The sequence below is a fragment of the Pan paniscus genome, chromosome 6 (assembly GCF_029289425.2).
Source record: "Pan paniscus chromosome 6, NHGRI_mPanPan1-v2.0_pri, whole genome shotgun sequence".
Classification (NCBI taxonomy): domain Eukaryota; kingdom Metazoa; phylum Chordata; class Mammalia; order Primates; family Hominidae; genus Pan; species Pan paniscus.
Genome location: NC_073255.2, coordinates 30,767,905 through 30,785,868, shown reverse-complemented (window position 1 = coordinate 30,785,868; position 17,964 = coordinate 30,767,905). Strand labels below are relative to the sequence as shown.

The 17,964-nt window shown below is 44.2% G+C and overlaps 1 non-coding gene across 1 annotated transcript; it reads left to right on the top strand.

Moving 5' to 3' along the window:
• Positions 1–6,721: 6,721 nt before the first annotated feature.
• Positions 6,722–6,782, top strand: MIR148A (microRNA mir-148a). Its single transcript, NR_163102.1, has one exon. It is a non-coding gene; the product is annotated as a microRNA mir-148a (primary transcript).
• Positions 6,783–17,964: the final 11,182 nt, after the last annotated feature.

Below are 17,964 nucleotides of genomic sequence, written 5' to 3'. Positions count from 1 at the left end.
CAGGCAAGATGAAGGAAGGCTCCAGAGGCACACAGAGGGCACGCTCCAAGAGACTTTTGGAGGTACTGCTCCTGCTGGTATACCCCCCAACTCTGGGAGTGCGGTGTAGTTCTCAGAGAAAATGAGGCTCATTTGGAGCATAAACTGAAAACATTTTTTGCACAAGCCCAGATGTGGGTGGCTGTTATGAAGTCTGTTTAACTAGAGGGATTACAAATAGCAAATTGCCAATAAAGAGTTGGCTTTTATGAGTTTGAAGGGAAACTTAGTGATTAGCCTCAACTCCAAGAAGTAAAGCATCTTAGATTAGAATACAGAAGCCCCTAAACAGAATTCTTAAAAAAAAATTTAAATCTAATATTTGGTACATACAAAATATATATCTCTCTCACATATGCAAATCACGAAACATAATATACTGAACACTTACTAGCCTAAGTGTTATGTCCAATTTAAGAACAGGAACATTGCCAATTGCATCCACCTTTGGGCTGCCTTCTCACCCTCCTTCCCTCCACGTCCTACCAGCAACCACTAACCCGAATTTTCTATTTATCATTTTCTTGCTTTTTATCACTTTATAAATTTCTTAAAATTATATTGTTTGGCTGTGTTTGAGCTTTATAAAAATGGCATCGTTATATCTGTAGTCTCCTGGGACTTGCTTTTTTCCATCTTCTTTTTTTTTTTTGCTCAACATTATGTTTCCAAGCTTCATCCATAGCTTTGTGAGGAGCTGTAGTTCATTCATTTTCAGTGCTGTATAATAACCCGTTGTGTGAAAAGACCCCAAATGCCACTGGTTTACATCATCTCCATCTATTGATGTTGTCAGGCTTGTGAATTTTTGCCAACTTAGTGGGTATAAAATGATATCTCACTGAAGTCTTAAATTGCGTTTCCTTGTTTCCAATGAGGCTTAACATCTTTACCTATGCTTATTTGCCATTTGCTTTTCTTTTTCTGTGCAATGCTTGTTTATGCCTTTTTCCACTCTTTTTTCTATAGTGCTGTCTTTTTTCTTACTGATGTTGTGGAGTTCTTTTTTTTTTTTTTTTTTAAGTGAAAGCAAGTTTATTAAGAAAGTAAAGGAATAAAAAAATGGCTACTCCATAGGCAAAGCAGCCGGGATTCTTTATGTACTAAGCAGCATGGGTTTTGAAAATCCATTTATCAATCTGTTGATCTTTAACATGTTAGGTGCAGAGCATTTAGAACTGGAAGGACCATTTGAAATACATAGTTCATCTCTCTCATGTTACTGAGGAGGAAAACTGAAGTGCACGGAGGTAAAGTAACTCGCCCAGTATCACAATTTGTGTTTGTACCATTGCTGAGGTGAGCACCTGGGCCTTCTAACCCCAAATTAAATTATTCTCCTATGTGACAACCTCCTTTAATGGTTTTTTCTCATTTATATTTAAAATTTTTAAAGTACCCAAGTAATAATACACGTTCATGGTAGAAAAAGAAAAAAAATTAGCAAAATGAGGAAAATAGAAATCAGTTTTAATCCTACCTTCAGATGCAACTATTCTCTGTTTTGTATTTCCTTTCTAGATAATAACTATAACGGATCATTATTATGAAATGCTTACTCTGTGCTAGTTATTATGGAGTGCTTCTTACAAAATGCTAGGCATTTTGTAAACACTCTTCATGTGTGGATGCTTTAATCTTCTGCACAACCCTATGATGTAGATTATCACCATCAGTGATAGGCAGTGTGGCAGGCAGAATGACAGCCTCCCTGAAATGTCCACATACTAATCCCAGGAACCTGTGAATGCGTTATGTTACATGGCAAAGGAGAATTAAGATAGCAGACAAAATTAAGGTTGGTAATTGGCTGATCCTGAAATAGCAAGAATATCCTAGATTACCCAGGTAGGCCCAACGCAATCAGAAGGGAAGAGGGAGACACAAGAGGCGGCATGAGAGTGACGCGATGTGAGAATGATTCAACCAGCCTTTGCTGGCTTTGAAGGTGGAGGAGGAGGCCAGAGCCAAGGAATGCGGGAAACCTTTAGAAACTGAAAAACCAAAAAATGGATTTCTCCTTTTGGTACTCCAGAAAGGAATGCACCCCTGCTGACACCTTGACTTTAGCCCAACATGGTAGACAGAATAATGGCCCCAAAATATCCACATTCCAATCCCTGGAATGTGTGACTGTGTTACCTTACATGTCAAAAGGAAGTTTACAGATGTGATTAAGACTTTTGAGAAGGGGAGATTATCTTGGATTATCTAGGTGGACCCAATGTAATCATAAGGATCTTTAAAAGAAGCAGGCAGGAGGATGAGAGTCAGAGAGAAGATGTGATGACAAAAGCAGGGAATGGAGTGCTGTGCTTTTAAGACAGAGGAAGGGGCCAAAAGCCAAGGAACACAAGAGGCCTCTAAAAGAGGTAAGGAAACAGAATCTTCCCTTGAGTCTCTGGAAGAGTATGGCCCTGTTGACACCTTGATTTTGGCCCAGCAAAACCTATTTTGGACTGACCACCAGTACCGTAAGATAATAAATGCATGTTATTTTAAGCCACTAAGTTTGTGGGAATTTCTTACAGCAGCAATAGGAAACTGGTACACCTAGTTTACAACTGGCTAGGGCCACAGAGTTGGCCAGTGGCAGAGACAGGATGTGGTTTCAAGCCATCTGGCTTCAGAGCCCATATCCGTTACCATTATGACATAAACATACATGGACACATAGAGATTTAAATAGTACATACATCTCAATGAATGCAAACCTTCCATATTATTTTGATAGTCATTCAGCACCACCATATTAAATAGTTGTAGTCCACTCAATAAATATACCACTCCCCATATTTTATATAATAAATCCCTTATTATTCAATACATACGTTGTTTCTAATGTTTCGATATTGTACTACTGGCAGTGATAAACATCTTTCTAGTGCTATTAATTATTTCTTTAGGAAAAACTCTTAAAATTAGAAACGCCAGGTCAAGTTACCCCTAAAAAAGACTGCATTGGAATATAACGGAAAATAAAACATGCAACTGGAAGTCGGAGCATCTCTGCCTTCTTTTTCTGTAACACCTTTGGTATTAAGCTATTTTTCTTATCCATGGTACACACTCAATCGTATTTTTGTTTTTGAAGGTTTTAGCTATAACACTATTTCTTCTGTAGACTCATAGGTGTTAGAGCAAGAAGGTATTTAGAGGTGATTTAGTCTAATCCTTTAAATCACAGGTAAATTCCCTGAGGCCCAGAGTGGTGAACTGACTCACTAAAAGCTCTCCTTACAGGGGTGCTTGGTGAGAACGCACCTTCCTGACTCCAAGGCCAGCTATCTTTCCACATCTGCTGCAAATGTCATGAGGCTAGCCCCCAAGTTGGGACCATTATTAATTTTTCCCCTCAAGTCATGCGAAACATCTCTTGTCCTTTTAATCAGAAGCATATTTTAGGGGCTGCGGAATAATAAGCACCCACATATCCAGTATTAAAAGATAAACTCTAGCCCTTTCCTGGAGTGAGCCTATTTTCATTTTATCATTGTGAAATGTGGTAGGATTGATGGCAGACAATAACTCCCCACCTCCCCCAGTATTTTATTAAGATCCGTTCTTACAAAGGATAACCGGAGGTTTTCCATCATCACCTCGTTGTCTTTTTTCTAACTTGGTTCGTCTGCTACCCAACAGTAGTAAGGTTACCTCATCCTGGAATCTGATGTACACAACGGTATGCAAACTCTTTCCTTCTCTCCGAAGCAAACAATGAAATGGGAAAACACTGCCATTTTCTGGCTGACCTCAATCGCTGAGGGTGGACCCCGCACGTTACATCAGCAGGCTGGCTCCATTACACTGACCTGCGCTGTGCTCGAGCTACTGAAATATTGATTTTTACAGAGCCGGCGCACACACACTGAAAAATCAATATTCCAGTGCACACAACAGAACAGGCAGCAGAGCGGGGACCAACTCCGAGGCCCAGCAAGCACTGCTGCCGGGCCTTGACCGAGGAGGGGGTGGGGGGCTGGAGGAGACAATGCCTGGGGAGAGGCCCCTGCAAACCCGGGAATGGTCAGATAAACAAACAAGTGTGGAGAGGGAAGAGAAAGGAGAGTGGAGAGAAAGATCCTTGAGGATAAAACAGTTGGAAGGAGCAATGATTTATCTTTCCATAGGGGGAAATGGGGAGAAGGAAAGTAAATTAAGAAGAGTGGATGGGAAGAATTTTCCAGGTAAGAATCTTCCCATAAAAATGTATGTTTTTCTGTATCACTAGGTCAGACTTAAGATGCAACCATTATAAAGATGATACACATACTTTGTTACCTGAGGGAAAAAATAACTAGGCCAGTTCTCAGAAATATTTATATTTTTTAAAATGCAGTCCCCTTCCTTTTCCTTGGTGACTACAGGCCGGCATCAGAGAGTCCGATTTATAACATGGGCTCTACCTTTGCAATGCAGTTACTTTCTTTTCCTTGGGGAGAGGGAAGGAAGGAAGACATCCTGGTCACGTGGCCATTCATCAATTTCCCTTTCTTTCTAGAACAGCATCTTCTTTGGCGTGCTTGGGGAACCACGTTAAAATTGATTCTACGTGCCCGTGACCTCTTCTCAGGGAATTCTGAGCTCCCCCGAGTCACACCCCCATCTAGATGAGGAGAGGAGGACGTGTCCCCTGGTTCAGTCTCGGGTGCCCAGTACCCAGCAGACGTCAGGGTGGAGGCAAACCGGCCTTTCGGTTAGTCCTTGTAGACGTGTTAAAAAAAAATTCAGAACTGGCATTTTTACTACTTTTAGTTAGCTCTTTGGCCTCTTTTTATTTGGGGATGGGTGGTGGGCAGTTTATTAAAAGAAACGACTTTTAACCTTGATGAATTCTTGATTTTGCTTTGTCCTAGAATTCCCTTACCGGGAATCTCGCATTTAGTTCTCAACTCCCTGCCAGGGGAGGAAACTGTCCTCCCGAGGTTTCCATTTCGCACTCTGCCCTGCAGCAGCTTCGCCGCCGCCTCCTCCCCAGCCAGGAGACACCGGGCCCAGGCAGGGCTCCGGCTGGGTTTGGAGGAGGGGGCTCCGGGGAAAGCGGGCATTCAGGGGCATCTTGCAAAACGCGGGCTCCTTGGGCCCAGCGGGGCTGGCCGGGGACAGCGCCCGGCCCGAGTGTCGCGGGAAGCGGAACAGGCAGCCTGGCAGAGGCTGGTGGGCAGAAGGGCGGGGCGGGACGTCGAGCCAGGTGGCCACCTGGAGCGCCCCGCCCTCCCAGCGCCGGCCGCGCCCCCGCCCCCGCCCCCACGCGCCACCGCCCACCCCGCCCCCGCCCCCGCCCCCAGCCCCGCGCTGCCGCTCTATTTGCATAAGGAGGCGTCTCCCGGGCCCGCCCGGGGCGCACGTGACCCCGGGGGAGGCGGAGGGAACCTGCTGACTTGACACGAGCCGCCGTGCGGCTCCCCTTGGCGCGGAATAGCGAGAGCAGCCGTGACCTCCGACCCCGCCCGCCGGCAGCCAATAAGAGCGCAGGTCGTCTCCAAACCCAAAATTTCCACGTCGGCAAAAGTCAAGATGGAAGGGAGCGGAGCGGAGCGCGAGGGGGGAGCCGGCCCGGGAATGCCTGGCGGCCGGCGCTGGAGGGGCAGGCTGGGGAGCCTGCGGCGGGCGCACGAGGGGCCACTTGCGAAGGTGTCCCGGCCCAGCGCGACCACCGCCCCCAACCCCGGGAGCCTCTGGGCGCCCCGCACTCCGCCAGCCGCCCGTGCACCCCGGCCCGGGGGACGCAGCCCACTGCCCCTCCGGCCTTGTCTCTTAGGGGTGGCGGGGGATGGAACGGTGGCGAGGGGTTTGGGGGAAGATGGGAAAGCACTTTCCAGACCTGTTGCACGCGCGCAACAGCTGTTCAGGTGCGGTATGTGGGGGGAGGGGGTCTGCTAGGATGGGGGACAGAGTGGTCGCTTCTGCTGCAGGGAAAAGGGGGTGCCGGGAGGGGGAGAAGAGCAGTTTTGGGGACTGTGTGCAAGGTTGTGCGCGAACGGGGTCCGCGGGAAGCACTGCCTAATGGGGCAGGGAGAATCCCAAAGAGTGGGTGGGTGGAACGGAGGGGATGGGACGACTTCGACCCGAGTTCCCGGGGCTGGGCGCGGGCGGCTGGAAGACCGGGAATAGAGTACTGGGAATGCCTGGGGAAGGGGGTCTCAGGGGAGGCCCCGCAAAGCGGGTCTTTCTTGGGTCGTCCCATCTGAGGGGCTTTTCCCGGGCCTGTGTTTGTTCCCCACCGTTTAACTCTTTCAGCTCCGAATATTCGTCCTCGTGCAGCGCCCCCGCCCCCAGCTTTCCAGATAGGAAGGTAAAAAGTTGCCACAAGTTAGAGTGAGTTAGCTGCTGGCAAAAGTTTAAATAACTACCGAGGAGGTGAGGGTTCGACCAGGAATGGGTTCTAATCTGAGGACGGGTAGGAAGGAAGGAGATTGTGCGATTCTTGCAGCCCCTTTGCTGTGACATTGCGACCAGAATTTGTCGAATCGGGCTGTTAAAACACCATTTCTGTTGGGCATTTGCTCCTGCTGACTGCGGCAGTAACTTTCCATAATTAATGACCCGTTCCATTATCGGTCGCATCCTGAACTAAATTGCTTTTAACGAGTTATTCTTCTTTGTCTTAGCTGGGGGGTGGGGGAACACACCTGCAGGAAGAAACTTCTGGAGGAAGACAGCACGTTTGGTCTTTTGAGGCAAAGTTCTGAGACACTCCGACTCTGAGTATGATAGAAGTCAGTGCACTACAGAACTTTGTCTCTAGAGGCTGTGGTCGCCGCTGCCGCCAGTGCTCCAGACGCCAGGCCCAGTGGCCCTGGTGGCCACGTCGCTGCGCCTTTCCCTTGGGGGAGGGGCGAGACCAGAGGGGGTCCAAGTGCAGCACGAGGAACTTGACCAATTCCCTTGAAGCGGGTGGGTTAAACCCTGTAAATGGGAACAAAATCCCCCCAAATCTCTTCATCTTACCCTGGTGGACTCCTGACTGTAGAATTTTTTGGTTTAAAGAAGAAAAAAATAAAGCTTTGGACTTTTCAAGGTTGCTTAACAGGTACTGAAAGACTGGCCTCACTTAAACTGAGCCAGGAGAGGAGAGCTGCAGATTTATTAATGGGTGTGTTAGTGTGCAGTGCCTTGCAGGAATTTAAACTCTCTACCCTTAAAGAAGGAAATGTGTTTGTACAAAAGCCACAGATAATGGTCCTTTTACTCAAGCGACCTGCTGGATAAATGACAGCCTGCAGGGATTGAGTTTGGAGATCTAGTCTCAATTCTGCTTCCGATTTAGATGCAGTTCACTTTTGTTTTTTAAAGTAAGTTTTATTAATGGAAAGGAGGAACTTTTTCCAGAAAGCATTTTGAAAGCCACTGGGGGAGGGGGACATTTATGCTTTTGGGCTGTGGAGATACTTTAGGTGGAGAGACTGCTCTCTCATCCCTAGTGGAATGGAGGTTTGGGTTGGTGAGTTTCTATCAATAGCCTGCTCTCTATAGTGGGTCAGTGACTGGCACCAAATTGTAGTCCTGTTCCATGGACATTGCCCTGTTTTGGTTTTATGAGCTTTTGGCCAGGCACAGGACGCAGGGTGGTAGGGAAAAAAGGAAATGGTTCCTGTGCCCGTGGTGCTGACAGGTAAAGGAAGGGCCTTCTGATGTATTTTATGGGATGCTTCAGAAGCCTGGGGGTTGTTTGTTTGTGTCTCTGGGAAGCCCTTGGTAAAGAAAGCCACCATTTTTTTTACTTAGGTATATTCCAGTGGTTTATCATCGGGAGAGGGATGATAATGGAGGAAGGCTCAATGAGGGAGAAAGTATTCAGCTGCTTGATGTTAGAGCTTAATGGCAGGACCTACCAATTGCTTTTCACAGAAATGCTGTGTATTGATCCTAAGGCAGCATGTGTTCTCTTTTGTGTGGCGATTATCCATTCTCCCACTTTTCCATCAGTGACTGTTTTGCTTTTGTTCCTCAATCCTTTACCCAAAAATGGCTGAATTATTTCTGTGCAGTTAAATAAAGTGATCCAAACTCAAGTACGTCTTGTGTTCATTTGAGATGTAAGGTATGCTTACTTGAGGAAGAGGATTCTCTTTCCTAGTTCTTATGTCTGTACATCTCCACAAGATAGTCTGAATATACTGAATTTTAAGAAAACTTAAATCAACTTTGTAAGAGAATGGGAGGTATAGAGTGGAGCGGTTGACTGGGAGAGTAGTCATCCATACAAAGGAATTAGGTCAGGATCTCTCACCTCCAGAGAAAGGCAAGGTTTGGAGTCCCTGACATGATTCAGTCTGGTTTGACTTCTATGCTTAAGTGATTTGCGTTTCTCCTGTTTGTGACCACAAGTGAGTTAAGGACTAACCAAGCAGGAGGGCTGTGGTTTACTCTGGTGCTAAGGATGCCAGGAATAGGAACTGGGAAAATCGGCAGTCTTGGGGTGCTTACTGTAAACCTGGCATGGTCTCATAGACCTCAGTCGTTTAGCAATCTGTATTTTAACCTCCCGAGCATCAGGTGTTACTCTAGACGTTATGAATGCAACAGTGAACAAAATAGGCCCCGAACCCTGCCCTCTTGGAGGTCTTTCTCATGCAGGAGGTAGACAATACAAATATAAAATAATCAGAAGGGTGATAAACGTCAGGGAAGGAAGAACAAGGAACGCTGGGGAGGCCGTGGTGTTCATTTAACCCAGATCGCTGGGCAAAGGAAACCATCACTAGCAACCTACTTTGCATGGCCTTGGCACTCCTGTCTTTATTTTAGATACTTTATGTGAATGAACCAAACAGGTGCAGCTGAAACTTTAGTCATGCATCGCTTAATGATGAGGATAAGTTCTGAGAAACGTGGTGTTAGGCGATTTCATTGTTTTTGCAAACATCACAGAGTGAGTGTTCTTAAACCTGGATGGTAGAGACTACCACACACTTAAGCTGTATGCCACAGCCTAGTGCTCCTGGGCTACAAACCTGTGCAGGATGGTACTGTACTGAGTGCTGTAGGCAAATGTAACACAATGGTAAGGATTTATTTAACCGTACAAAAGGTACAGTAAAAATGCAATATAAAATGTAAAAAATGTTACACCCACATGGGACACTTAGCATGCATGGAGCTTGTGGGACTAGAAGTTGCTCTGGGTGAGTCAATGAGTGAGTGGTGAGTGAATGTGAAGGCCTAGGACGTTACACTATTGTAGACTTTATAAATATTATAAACTTAGGCTACACTATATTTTAAAAAAGTGCTATGACATGACAGCTGTGACATCATTAGGCTGTAGGAATTTTTCAGCTTCATTATAATCTTATGCGACTACTGTCATATATTTGGTCCATTGTTGACTGAAATATGCAGTGCGTGACTATCACTCAACACTGAAAGCCTTTAACTTTTTAAAGAACATTTTAAATTTCAAATGCAAGGGTTGGGAAATATGGGGGGGTGCAGAGGAGCTGGGAAGCCATGGTGCTGGGTCACTGATTCCCCATTTTATATAATCTCCCACCACATCTTCCAGAAGTAAAATTCTAGGATTCGACATAACTTGCATTTCAAAGAGTGTTTATGCCAAAGAATTCGAGTGCTTTCAAATATTCTTTAAATAGTTGGGAGTGGGGTGGACGACATATTTGTTGGGATCCCACAAGAGTGCTATAATCTAGTCTGCAGGTGATGTTCAGGAAGCACTTCTTCCCCTAAGCTTGTCTCTTGTTAATTGATATAAAATTTTCTTGTTCATGGGGCCGTATATACAGGGAGATCTGGGATAATCACTACAGACACAGGAGCAACCTTAAATATGAAAGCAGTGGACAGGGAAAAAAAGGCAGAACTCATTGTTCCCACAGCTATAGTTGATGTGTAAGGAATGAACAACCCATGTTGCTTTGGCTGTGTTGGAGGAGCCCGCTGGAAGGAGGACAATGTCTCTTTGCAGACCCCTGGCAATATTAGACATAGGTCTTGCAATTCGGATCTGTGAATTAATTAAGTGGGCACTAGGAGAGCCAGGAGTGTCTCCACACAGCAAAGAGACACCCTAAAATTACCTCTGATTTGCTTCTTAGATATTCCTCTCTCTCTGTGTTTGCCAGTTAATAGAAGAAATACAAAAAATAGCTGGTTAAGTAGTACTTAATTTGTGCAAAGCACTGTTGTAACCATTCACATATGTTACATCATTTATTCTATGAGGTCAGTACTGTTAATATTGTTCCCATCTTACAAATAAGCAAACTGAGGCATAAAGGGATTAACTAACTTGCCCAAGACACACAGCTAGACAGTGGCTGAAGCAAGGTACAGACCCGGGCAGTTTGGATTAGTCTGTGATCTTAGCAGCTGTGCTGTACCGGTCATCATTTAGTTGCCCAATTGGTTACAGCATAGTACAAAGCCTGGGAGTCTAGATTCAAAGTTAAGAACACTGAACATAATTAGGGCTTAGCTCAATGCAAATCTTCAGTCTGTCTTTAGTATGTGAGGTTGGTTTCCAGGGCCTAGTGGTAGCACTACTTTGGGGATTATTTGTACTACTTTGAATCTCCTGATCACCTTTGCCACTGGACAGAATTGAATGCTGAGAAGAATTGCAGTTTCTTCAAAAAGTGTCCTAGTTGGTATACTACAAGAAAAACAATAGAAGCAGAAAATAAGTTGCATTAATGCATTCTTTCAAGAAACTTTGAATTCTTTACCATGTGTCAGCTCCTGGATGTAGGCCATTTCAGTGTGATACACACAGCATGCTGCTAAATCAACCTGGAATATCCAGGAAGTCTTCCCAGAGGAGGTGCCAGCTGGATATTGGAGGATGAGTAGGTGGTACCTGAATGAAGGGAGGAAAGGGCATTTTAGTTCAAGGGAACAGCAAGTACAGACTCATGGAAATATGCAACAGTATGATGTGTTTGGGAATTAGCAAGTCTTTATGTGTGGCAGGCAGATGAGCAACAGGAAATGAGGCTAGGAGATTGGCAGGGGTAAACCAGGAAGGGTCTTGTGTGGTACCTATAAACATTTGAACTGCACCCTGGAAGCCATGGGGAGCAACAAAAGCCCGTAAGCGGGAAAATGGCCTGATCAGCTCTGCTTTTGTAGAAAATGTATTCTGGCAGCAGAAGGCAGGGTGAGTTGTTGGGAGGCAAAGTAGCCAGTTATGAAGCTGTTAGAGTCATGCAGAGAAGACCTGCTGAAAGCCAGTGGCATGGACAGGAGGGGTGTGGGTGGGCGTAGGATGAGAGCAGGAAGACCCACTGACCTGGAGCAACACACAGGAACATTCAGGGCAGTCTGTTCCTGAGGCCCTTACGTACATTTTGCTGATTAGTACTAACCCAGGGAATAAAATTGGCGCTCAGCTGCATTGTGTATGATATTTCGAAACATTAAACTTGCTTGGCTGTAATCCCAAATTAATTCTGGAAGTGTAATATTGGAAACATCTCTTTAACTCTTTATGGCATATTGAAAATTTCACCCTCATTCATCAAATCTAAGAAATTAACCATTGCCAAAGCACGCTCCAAAGGGAAGGGGGCACTGAAGAGAGGTTGCTGAAAGGAATATTACACAGGGTGTGGGCAGGGTTGAGGGAAGCCAACCAGGAAGAGGGAAGTACTCTGGTGCTGGCAGCAGTGGGAAGCTGTGACCACTCCCAGCCATCAAGGGGTGACTGGAGAGAACGGCTCCTGGGGGGAGCTGAGGCTGTAGGAGAGGGCTGCCCGCCAGGAGCTGGGGCATTTGATGGAGGAAACCAAATGCCATTGCCAATGCACAGCTCAGCAAGGAGGGAACCAAGGGAGTGAATACCCTGATATGGTCCAAGGAGGGTGGCCTCCAGGGGTTAAGACGGTGGAGTGTGGACATGGACGATCAAATGGGAAATTGCCGGCATAGTTTTTTTTTGTTTTGTTTTGTTTTTTGGTCGCATGTCACATCTATGAATACATTTTAAAAAACCTATAAGAGAAATAAGTTGGTTGAAGAATTCCTAAAACGTCTTCATATTCAGGGTCCTCATGTCTGTATATATTTTTTTCGCATAGTGTCATCTTCTGTGCCATCAAGAACACAAGCCAAGATGCAGTGTTTCTTAAAAGAGTGTTCCACTATCGTCTCTGCATCCAAGCCACTGATGCTCTTTCTGCAAAGTTTAATGCTGGGCCTTTTCCCTCCTGCTTTTAATTGTGGTGAAATATACATAACATATAATTTACTATTTTGACCACTTTTAAGTGTGCGTTCCTGTGGTATTAAGTACATTCCCATTGTTTGTTGTGCAACAATCATCACCATCCACCTCCAGAAGTTTTTCATCATGTCACACTGAAACTCTGTACTCATTAAACAGTAACTCACCGTAATGCTGGGGTCTCCTCGGCCCTACCAGAAGGGACCAACAGAAGATCGTTAGTCTGAATTTGAACAAAGGTAGAAAATGTTAGTGATATCATGCCTGCCGCCTGGCTGAGAGCACTTTTAAGATGTTATTGGTTGTCAAATGCATCCTAATTTCAGAGACGTTAAAATGTAGAAAAAAATAATGTTGCTTGGAATCAACATATGATGAATCCTTCTAGAGCAAACCTCACAACCAGTGTTCCATGACTGGCTTTCAAGTGGAACTGGCTTTCAAATTTGTTCTCTCCTCCAGGGAGGCCAGGCAGGGCCTACTAGGGCAGCAGGAATCCTTAGGTGAAAAACCCTTGGCTTTGAATAGCACTATCCATTTACCCCAGTGTGCCCTAAAATGTTATCCTTTTCTATGTGTAACATGATATGAAAAAGGGTAGGAAGTATAGCTCTGGAAGATCTTTATCTTTAGTCTGGCCAGATTTCTGGAGAGAGATATATATATACATATATGTATATATTTTTTTGAGACACAGTCTCTCTCTGTCTCCCAGGCTGGAGCACATTGGCGTGATCTCGGCTCACTGCAACGTCTGCCTCCCAGGTTCAAGCGATTCTCCTGTCTCAGCCTCCTGAGTAGCTGGGACTACAGGCGTGCCACCATGCCTGGCTAATTTTTGTATTTTTAGTAGAGACAGGGTTTCACTTTGTTGGTCAGGCTGGTCTCGAACTCCTGAACTCAAGCAATCTGCCCACCTCGGCCTCCCAAAGTGCTGGGATTACAGGCATGAGCCACCGTGCCCAGTCGTGGTTGTATATTTAATTCAATATCATCTGTGTGCATCAGGCAGGGGATGCTGATGGGAGGGCTGTTCAAATAAGCTTGGACCGATGTAACAGAATGCTGCCATTCTAGAGGATGAAGAATGATCCATGCCATTGAGACATTTTCTGCATTCATGCTATGAAGAGGTTAAACAGAAGTGACTATAGGGTACCCATCAGAATAAAATCTGTGCATCTGCTTTGAACCACCACTTGCATTTGTATTGGTTAGGTAGTTTTGGTTCTAATTAATGTAGACCCAAACTCAACTGGCTGAAAGGAAAAAATAACTTACTTTACAGGAAGCCCAGAGGTAAGGAGGCTCCAGTTTGGTTAATTCAGCAGCTCAACACTGCATTAAAGATCTGGCTTCTTCCCATCTTTTTCCTCTGCCATCCTCGGCTTCTTTGTCTTATTCTCAGACTAGGTTCTCTTGTGGCAATGTGATGGCTGCAGACCTCACAGAAGAATGTCCCTGAGCACCTTGTTTTTTCAAGACCTCCAGCCATTTTCTGCTATTTGCTGAGGGGCAGAATTGAGTTGGATGCCCAGGCATTAACCAATCACTGCTGACGAAAATGGGATCACTTAAGTGGCCTAGACCAATCAGGACCTAAGTCTGAGTCATGAGGAACTGGGGTGGACCCTGAACCAGGTCAATTCTGATAGCAAAGAAGAGGTGGAGGGGTGTCTTTTGGGTAGACAAACAACAATGTCTGCTGAACCATGTATAGGGAGTGGTCTTAAAAAGCTGCAACTCCATGGTGGTTGTACACTCATTGCAGTATTATTTTTAAAGACAAAATTGAGAATTAATTAAGATTTCCATTAATAGAAGACCAATTAAATAAATTGGGATAAAGCCATCAACAAAATATTTACTAGGAAAGAATGAGGTAGATATGTATGCAATCAACATGGAAGGTGAATGAGATGTAATTTTATGTAAAGAAAATGTTGTAGAACAGTTAAGTGGGATTGGATCCCATTTTTATTCCTCTGTGTGCACTCATGTACATATAGACTCAAATAGATACAGAATTTGTGTGCTCTGGTCTGAAGGGGATCAGGATGGGGGCGGTGGAAGTGGTGCTGGAGAAAGGAAGTTTTGCTTAATAGGTTATACACTTTTGATCATTTGACTTTTTAAAAATAATAGATTTTTTTTACTGAAAAAATAAGTTTGTCACATAGGTAGAAGGCAAATAGGAAATAATATGGCAATATTATTAGCAATGAGATATGTTTGTCTCCCGCATTACAGTCACATGTATAGACACATTAGTCCCAATTTTATTAGTGTCATTTTTGAAGTCTCCTGCCTACACTGGATGTACCTGAGCTTTGGAAGTTAACAGTGGGACCTCTTGAGCTGTGATGTCTGATATGGTAGCAGCTAGCCACATGTGGCTTTTTACATTGAAATTCATTAAAATTAAATAAAATTCAAAATTTATTTCCTCAGTTGCACCAGCCACATTAAAGTGTTCAACAGCTGCATAGGGCTAGTGGCTGCTGTGCCAGAAATCACAGATTATAGAACATTTTCCATCATTGCAGAAAGGTCCATTGGACTGTCCTGCTCTAAGCCTGGCTGCTCGAGGCCAAGCGTAGGCTTAGTCTCTTGGTAGCAAGGTGGCTTTAGGCAAGATATTTAACCTTTGTTTCTTAGCTTTCTAGTCATTAAAACAAGAATAATGATAGTATGCAGCTCACAGAATTGTTGAACAGATTAAAATTGTTAGTGCTGGCCAGGCGCGGTGGCTGACGCCTGTAATCCCAGCATTTTGGGAGTCCAAGGCCGGCAGATCACTTGAGGTCGGGTGTTCGAGATCAGCCTGACCAACATGGAGAAACCCCATCTCTACTAAAAATACGAAATTAGCTGGGTGTGGTGACGCACCTGTAATCTCAGCTACTTGAGAGCCTGGAGCAGGAGAATCACTTGAACCCAGGAGACGGAGGTTGTGGTGAGCCGAGATTGTGCCATTGCACTCCAGCCTGGGCAACAAGAGTGAAACTCTGTGTCAAAAAAAAAAAAAAAATTGTTAGTGCCTCACACCTGGTAAATCGTCATTAAAGTTACCTAGTACTATTATAATTGTTATTAGGAACCTTTCCACCAATATTGATTGAGCACTTACTAAATGCTGGGCATTTTCCTCATGTCGCCACTTTATGGATAAAATTGAGGTATGATAAGGGAACTGGAGCTTCCCTGTCACACTACAAGGGGCGGGGCAGAGGGTCAGAGCCAGGTCTGGTTCCAACGCTTGTGTTCCTTGGTGTTTAATCTGTTAGGAGGGTAGGACTGAGTCACTAACCCTCCCTCTGGCGCCAATAGCCACTCCTGCCCTTCCTCTTCCTTTCTGAACAAGAACTGACTGGTTCAAACGAACTACAAGGTTTCAGACTTCAGATTCATTCTCTGTCTCTCTTTCTCTTTCCTTCTGTGTCTTTCTGTTGGTGGAGAGGCTGGAGATAAAAGGACAATGAAATTTAGTAGCAGCCGTGTACCCAGTTTTCTGTGGTGTGTGAATTCTCTCAGTTTCTTCTTGTCGGTTTTCCAAAAGCTGAATAGTTCTTTTAAAAGAAAACCACTCTGTGACCAAATGAAGGAAGGGGAGCTCTTGCCAGAGGACAAAACAGGAAGAGATTATCTTGAAAAGCTTCTAATCAAAGTTAAAAATCATCTTATGTCTCTACTTGAAGGTTCAGTTGCACATACGCCTTGCCTGGAGGTGGGAGGTGCGTGGATAACTGGAGACGTTATTAAAGAGGCTCATGAGAAGAGGATGGAGGAGCTGTTTTCACTTAATGCATTTGGGAGGGGATTTGTGTCCTTCAGATACGTCTTGGGCTGGACCTGCGTTCATCTTCATTGGTTGAAATGGCACCCTTAATTAGGGCTCCATTAGAATTGTTTTCCCAACTCTGCTGCATGCTGTCAAAAAGATATGCTCCGTCTCCTCAGTGATGAATGAGGCTGACCCCCTGCTGCAGCATAGAGACAGAACTGGTATCTGCGGATTAGGTCTTGCTGTGTGCTTCATTTCTTAAGCTGCACTTTCAGTTGGCTACTGTTTTCCTATGAGTCAACATTTATATTGAAGTTATTACCATGAGCTGAAGTGCTATAGAAAATACGCCTTCAGATTTTTCAGTCTTCCTAAGCTGTGAGAGAGTGTGTGTGTTAGGGAAGAGGAAAGGCAACCAATGCAGCTTTTGAAAGGCCATCAGAGAACTGGTTTGTTAGGGTGTTGAGATGTATCTGGGGATTAGACAAAAGGAAGAGGATGGTTAAGTGATTCAGCAAGACCAGCCTGGGCTGTTAAGTCATTTGATGTTAACAGTTGATGGATCAGGATTTATCTGTACCCCGTGAAAACGGAAAATTGAATTCAGTTTTTCTTTTTAGCTTTGAAGTAGTGGATTTCAAACGATTTTAGACATTTTATAATGGATTATGGATAATTTACCTTGAAAAACTGTACTTCACCAGGAAAAACAGGAAAGAATAGGAAGCTTATTCTCTCATATCTTTTCTTCCTTGATTCTCTCATATCTTTTCTTCCTCCCCAAGCTAAATCATTAGGTTTGTTTTTCTGTTTCTGAAACAGAATTTGTTGAAACTAAATTGTCATACAATGCCTAGAACATTGGTCACATTGGCTTCAATTCTAGTCTCCATGAGGGCAGGTCCATTTGTGCATAATTTGTTGCTATAGCGCAACACCCAGCACTGTGCATGGCATATGGTGGCCATTCCGTAAATCACTGAATGAGTGAATGAGTTTGTGGGTTCTAATCTGTGTGTGCATGTGCCTGTGTGTATCTTGACTATGAGAGTTAACATAATTTCAATTTCATTTCACTAATGTTGGCTCCTCTAATGTTTAATGTGAAGTTGAGATAACTATGTCCTTCCATATACCTGCTTTCCAAGTTTTTCTCTTGTGGGATTGAATTAAAGCCTACATTTATCTTCCATCATTTCTTTTTAGGTTGATCCTGGTTTGGGAAGCTTCCAGCTTGGAATGATTACAATAGAAAGAAGCTGTTCTCCTGATTCTTCCTGATGCTGACACACCTTCTCTTTTTAAAAACAATAGCATGGCACCTTTGATTACTGTTATAAAGTCCAGAGGTCTTCAGACTGGGGCACGCCCACCCAGGGGGGTATATAAAGACTTTGTAAGGGGCACTTGGGCATCGAAGTGTTGGATTATGTGTCCTCAACTTTCCTATCGTCGAGTTCCTAAAACAGACTTGCATCAGAACCTCTGGGCTGGGAGTTATTTACCCTCTCCTACATCTCTTCCTTTCTATCATCCTTCTGCTACTCTACAAAGGAAAGGCACCACCCTCCCCCATCCCAAATCTTACTAAAGTATATTGCCTGGGTATAGAAACATTTATGATAGCAAAGGGACAATTTCATTTCATAATACATATTTATTAAATATCTAGTATATACCAGGCACAGTTCTGGATGATGAGTTACTGCAGTGAACATAACAGTAAAACATTTCTGTCCTCATGGGGCTTCAATTTTATCAGGAAGAGATGGGCAAGAAGCAAAAAAGATATTATCCATGCTGCTTCTTTCAATTAAGGCCCTAAAATTTTCTCATTAACCTGATGAAGAAATACATTTCTGAAAAATTTTCCTTCTTATGTTTAGTAATTATCAAAACTTACAAAGTTACATTATTTTGATCAGTTGTATACTAGTAATAATTATAATGAAGACTC